The sequence below is a fragment of the Gossypium arboreum genome, chromosome 6 (genome assembly GCF_025698485.1).
Source record: "Gossypium arboreum isolate Shixiya-1 chromosome 6, ASM2569848v2, whole genome shotgun sequence".
NCBI lineage: Eukaryota > Viridiplantae > Streptophyta > Magnoliopsida > Malvales > Malvaceae > Gossypium > Gossypium arboreum.
The window spans coordinates 40,477,150-40,483,539 of NC_069075.1; the positions used below are offsets into that span (position 1 = coordinate 40,477,150).

General features: G+C 35.5%; 1 non-coding gene across 1 annotated transcript; it reads right to left on the reverse strand.

Moving 5' to 3' along the window:
• Positions 1 to 4,796: 4,796 nt before the first annotated feature.
• LOC128294434 (small nucleolar RNA R71) lies at positions 4,797 to 4,903 on the reverse strand. The gene has a single exon (XR_008284745.1). It is a non-coding gene; the product is annotated as a small nucleolar RNA R71 (small nucleolar RNA).
• Between the last annotated feature and the right edge of the window lie 1,487 nt (positions 4,904 to 6,390).

Here is a 6,390-nt window from a genome sequence, read left to right on the forward strand (position 1 = left end):
CAACCTCTCAAATGAGTTGTGTAACAGCCCAATTTTGGGTCTAGTTAGAACAGTGGTTTTAGGACCACGAATATAAAGTAGAAAGAATTATTTTTATTATATCTTTATGGTCTACAGTTTTATGGAATGATTCCATGAAAATTTTGTTCGAAAATTTTGACGTTTGAGCACTCAATTTAGCAAAAAGGACTAAATTCCAAAAAGTGTAAAACTTGAGTTCTATAAGCTAGAGGTGTCTAATTGCTATGAAATTTTAAATTAGAGGTCCTTAGATGGTAATTAGACCATTTCTTAAGATGGTGGACAAAAATAGACAAGGAGTAAGAGAAATTTTATGTTTTAAGATAGGGCCATTTTGGTTATTTGGTAATTAAATGAACTAATAAGCAAAATAAAAGCCAATTTTTGCTTATCTTCTACCCCATGGCCAAAATTTACAAGAGGGAGACATAGCTAGGGTTTGTCAAGCTTCCAAGCTCGATTGTAAGTCCGTTCTAGCCCCATTTTTAATAATTTTCATATTTTTGATATACTTTTAACCTAATCTATCTATTTCTACTACTAATTTGAAAGAAACTCAAAGTCTAAAATTTTACCCATGATAGATATTTGTGCATTTTGATGTCTAATGGTAGAAAATGCATGTTTGGTGTTAGATAAACAACTTTTTCTAGGTGATTTTTGATGAAAATGTCAAAAAGCACCTACTTGTAAAAGTTACAAAAATAAGTAGTAAAAGTGTGATTAAGTGAAAAATATGGGCTGGTATAAGTATGAAAATGGTTCAGCTAGGCTTAGGTTTTGAAGAAATTGAATACATTTCAATTTACGAACCTAGGGACAAAATTGTAAAAATGTGAAACATTAGGTGCAAAAATGTAATTTTTCCATAATATGATTTTTGGATTGAATTCAACAATGTGAGTATTAAATAAGCTAAATTTGTTATTGTAGATCAAGAAAACGAGGTTCAGACCTAGATTGGGGAAAACAAAGTATTTGACGATTAAGTCCCATTCCTACTATTTTTATACCGAGGTAAGTTCGTATGTAAATAATGCATTGTTATATTTATGTTTTAAATGATTTAATATTGTATGAATTATGATTGACTTTTGGACAATTCAATAAAGTTTCGACAAACGAGTATTCCTAGTTGAGCCTGAACAATAAAATAGGATACGAGTAACATGTCACTAGGAACCCATGTGTTTTTGTAATCCGGTCTTTGGTCTCAGACGTCCTACTAGTGGTTGGGTAGTCGGCATGAGTTTGAATACTGACGACTTGTGTGAGTAGCACTGAGTGTCCTGATTGACAACTTGTGTGAGCAGGCCCATGAATAGCTCGAAAATGAACCTATATGTATTATGAAATGTGAGGTAGCTATGGCTACATATATGCCACTTATGTGCAAGATTTCTGAGTATTCGTCAATATTTCAAGTGTTCAACGGGAATGTCAAAGTAATGTCAAAGTTGTGAAAGACTATGGTTATGTTGCGAGTTGGTACAGGTATGTACGTAAAACTCATACGTAATGAGCTCTATATGTGATGAACCCTTGGAAAGGTTGTGATTAAGTAAGTTATGAGTATAAGATTTCAATTACGTTTGTGCCAATTTTCATCATGTTCATTGTATGTTAAATGTGCGGTTCTGATGCTTATTATTTGCATAAGAACTTACTAAGCTTTATAGCTTACCCCCTTCCTTTCCTTTGTCTTATAGTGTCACCAAGCTAGCTCGGGGATCAGAGACTATTGGAGATCCACTCACACTATCAACAATTACTTTCGTACCAAAGATTTCAACATTTTGAATTATGGCATGTATAGGGGACTTGGCCATTTTTATTATATGTCATAATTGATTTAACCAAATGTGTTGGCTTATATTGGTTGAAGTTCATTTTGTATAAGGCCATTTGAAATTGGCTACAATTGGTATAAGTAATTTATATCATGATGTCTTTCATGGATGTGGGGATTTACTTGGTTTGAGTTGTTAAGTATGTGATGTTTGTGTATGATAGATGGTAGGATGTGAATGATGTGTTGATATCTTGGTTGTGGCTGATTTAGATGTATGTAAATGCTTGTATTGGTGCTATGTTGTGTTGTGTAGGTGTGTGCATCAAAGGGTGGTAAAATGGCTTGGTAAATAGCCTTATTTTTGTCCACACGAGCGTGTGTCTAGGTGGAAACACAAAAATTTATATACTTTTTCATACTCAATTTTTCTTAAATTCATGCAAATTCAGTTAAATTCTTGTCAAAAAATAATTAAATACTATAAAATAATTAAGTCATGTTAAAAATATGAACATGGTGAATTTATTTAATTTTGTACTTAACTTCGACTAATTTTGACTATTTTCGACAGATTAACGCAAAGGGTGAAAATTGGCTCAGCTGACATTGCTGAAAGCACAAAACCGAGAAGCAATTTGAAGTATCGAGGCACTTTAATTTCCAGCCTAAGAAGGTCCAGAAATGTGTATTAATTCATAATTTAATTAATTTTAATTTATTCTCCATTTAATTTGGGTTAAATAAATTATTTTTAATTTATTATGGAGAAAGGGTCCGGTTGAACCGCACTGGTTGAGCCAGATTGAGTGAACCAAACTAGCCACTAAACGGGCAGCCCAGAACTGTCCATATGCTGACCCAAATAAGCATTTTAGCTGACTAAATATGCTTGCAAAAATGTTCCCAAAAGACTTCTAAATTACATTCAAACCTCACCTTAAATTATGGCCCTTGTAGATTTGCCCCAAGCTTAAAATAGCAAAGTTGAAACTCTCAACTTTTCCATGTGTGTGGCCGGCCAAGGGAGGGCTCTTTGGCTGCTGGAATTTTCTATTTTTAGCAGCCACAATCACCTATAAAAGCCACCCCTTGCTGATCATTCAAAGCATCCCTCACTTCACATCATTCTCTCATTCCCTCTCCCACTTTTCTCTCATTTTTTTCCTTTCCATTCCCTTTTGCTCAAGTGTCGATTCCTTCTCTTGGGAAAAAGGTGTCCATCAGCCATTTTGGAGCAGCAATTAGGAGTTCATAAGCCACCTTGATAGCCAAGGCCAACAAAGAACGAAAAACGGAGCAACTAGTCAAGCCACGGAGAAACATCGGATTTGCCTCTTGTTCCCTAACTCTTTAATTTTTGTTGTTGTTTTGACGAACATGTTTATAAATATTTATCCTATTGAAATGGTTATTTTAATCAATTCAGCTTAAATTATGTTTGTGTTGGGTTGATTATATTCTGCCTGCTTGAATTGTTAAAATGTTATTTATGCTGTTATAAGCCTCGATAAGATGCTTGATTAAGTAAAAAATCATGCCTAAGTTATTCTTGCGTTACGAATGTGAGGTAACTAATGAATTAATTATTTAAACGGATTGCAATTATAATTAGTTGACACAATACTTAATCAGTGCATGTTTATTCTTCTAAGGTAGCTGAAGGTTAAATTAGCAATATATCTGGCGATATTATTGCCTTGCATAACTTGCAAGATTATTGTGATTAAATTGTTCTAAGGTAGGGATATCTTGTTACTTCAAAAAGTATATTTTATGCGTATTATATTTAATTAATCGTTTGAATTGACATAGAGATATGCAAGAGATTGGTTCAATTTAATGTGTATGTACGTGCTATAGCATGTTTGCTTGCTAGAATCTATTTAGTCGGTTGAATTGACATAAGGATATGTCAAGAGATGAATGGATTTTTGGTATGTAAATTTGTTCATAAGTTAGCGAATTACCGGGTTGCTGTGAATTTATTCGTAACAGTACAAACATGAGTTTAGTAATTCTGAGTTCAAGAAATATAATTAATCCAACACAAGTATGTTACATTGATTAAATCTTATTTGAAATCGTGCACTAGAACTCCTTTGTTTTATTTTTAATCATTTACTTAGTTTTTAAAAAGTTTTTGACCACATTTTAATAGCAAATTATTTTTACCTCACCAAAGTATTTTACAATTAATTTCATAAATAATTCTTTTACAGTCCCAGTGGGTACGATAACTCGACATTTACTTGTCACTTTATTACTTGTTGCGATTGTGTACACTTGCACATTTTTCCGTCCTTCCATGTTTTTGGCGCTATTGCCAGGGACTGTTTTCAAAAGTCATTATTTGTGAATTTGTTAGTTTTACATTTTGGTTTATTTTTCTGTTTAACTTTTAACTTAATTAATTTTTCTGTGATTATTTCAAGTGTTTATGAGTATTGACCAGATTATTGACTTACTCCCTGTAGACCTTGAGATTGAACGAACTTTCCGACTGCGAAGAAGACAAGCGAACCAGAGAAGGACTGAAGGAATGAATTTCGAGAATATGAATCAAGGAAATGGAGCAAACCTTGCTCAAAATCCTATCCTTATTGCTGACGATAGGGATAGAGCCTTAAGACAATATGATGTGCCAGTAATTAACGCTCTTAATCCGGGTATTAGGAGACTTGAAATCGAGGCAGAACAATTTGAGCTGAAGCCAGTCATGTTCCAAATGCTTCAGACAGTAGGCCAATTTAGTGGAATGTCTACAGAAGATCCTCATCTTCATTTAAGAGTATTTATGGAGGTGAGCGACTCTTTCAAATTAGCTTGAGTTTTCGAAGATGCATTACGATTAAAGCTGTTCCCGTACTCACTAAGGGACAGAGCTCGAGCCTGGTTGAATTTATTGCCACCAAACTGAATTTCTACATGGCAAGAGTTAGCCGAAAGATTCCTCATGAAGTATTTCCCGCCAAGCAAGAATGCTAAATTGAGGAACGAGATCACTACCTTCCAACAAATGGATGATGAATCCTTGTATGAGACGTAGAAACAATACAAAGAACTACTAAGGAAATGCCCTCTGCATGGAATCCCACACTGCATCCAACTTGAGACATTTTATTATGATTTCAATGCTCACACAAGGATAGTAGTGGACGCTTCTGCTAATGGTGCTCTCCATTCTAAATCTTATAATGAGGCTTACGAAATCATCGAGAGGATTGCCAATAACAATTATCAATAGCCGACCAATTGAGCCGCATCAGGAAAACGAGTTGCTGGAATACATGACGTGGACACTCTCACTTCACTTGCATCTCAGGTATCTTCAACATTCTCAATACTTAAGAATCTTACCGCTAATGGGTCTAACAATTTTGCAGCCCAACCACCTCACCAATTTGAGAGTATAGCCTATGTTTATTGTGGGGAAGGACATTTGTTCGAAGAATGTCCATCAAACCCTGAATCTGTATATTACATGAGTAACCAGAACCAAAATCGAGGAAGGCAAGGACTGCAATCCAACTTTTACAACCCATCGTGGCGAAACCATCCAAATTTTTCCTAGAGTAACGAAGGGGTTGGAACTAGTAACAACTACGCTCAATCTAGATCGACTCAGCCGCCTAGTTTTTCCCAACAAGCTCAGAAACTAGCTCAGGTCGAATCATCCAATAGCTTAGAGAATTTATTGAAGAAATACATGGAAAAAAATGATGCTACTCTAAGGAATTTGGAGAATCAAGTGGGCCAGCTGGCTACTGAACTTAGGAACCGACCACAAGGTGCTTTACCTAGTGATACAGAGAATCCAAGAAATCTGGGGAAGGAACATTATAAAGCATTGACATCGAGGAGCGAAAAGACAGTAGAGCCTAACACTATCGAAGCTGAAAAGGAAGCCAGCTGATGCTCAAGACTCAGAAGAAGTTCAACCGAGTATTGAAATTCCAGTTACACAAGAACCAGAATCTGCAAAACCCGACAAGGTAATTCCAGAACCAACTAATTCTGATCATCTAACAACTCTGTTAGATGCAGAATTACCGCAGAAAATGAATTAAGCAGTTCCAGTAAAGAAACCTCCACCATCCTACCCTCAAAGACTTCAGAAGCAGAAACAGGAAATCCAATTCAAGAAATTCCTAGACGAACTCAAGCAACATCATATCAACATCCCGTTGGTTGAAGCACTTGAACAAATGTCAAATTACGTCAAGTTTGTGAAGGATGTCCTGTCCAAAAAATGAAGACTTGGAGAATTTGAGACGGGAGCTCTGACAAAGGAATGTAGCGCATATCTTCAAGACAAACTACCCCCAAAGCTGAAGGATCTTGGATGTTTTACCATACCTTGCAACATTGGAGCAGCATATTGTGGTAAGGCATTATGTGACTTAGGTGCGAGTGTTAACTTGATGCCTATGTCAATATTTAGAAAGTTTAGGATAGGTGAAGTTAGACCTACTACGGTTACACTTCAACTAGCAAATCGATCCTTAGCACATCCAGAAGGAAAAATTGAGGACGTATTGGTACGTGTAGATAAATTTATCTTTCCTACTGATTTTGTT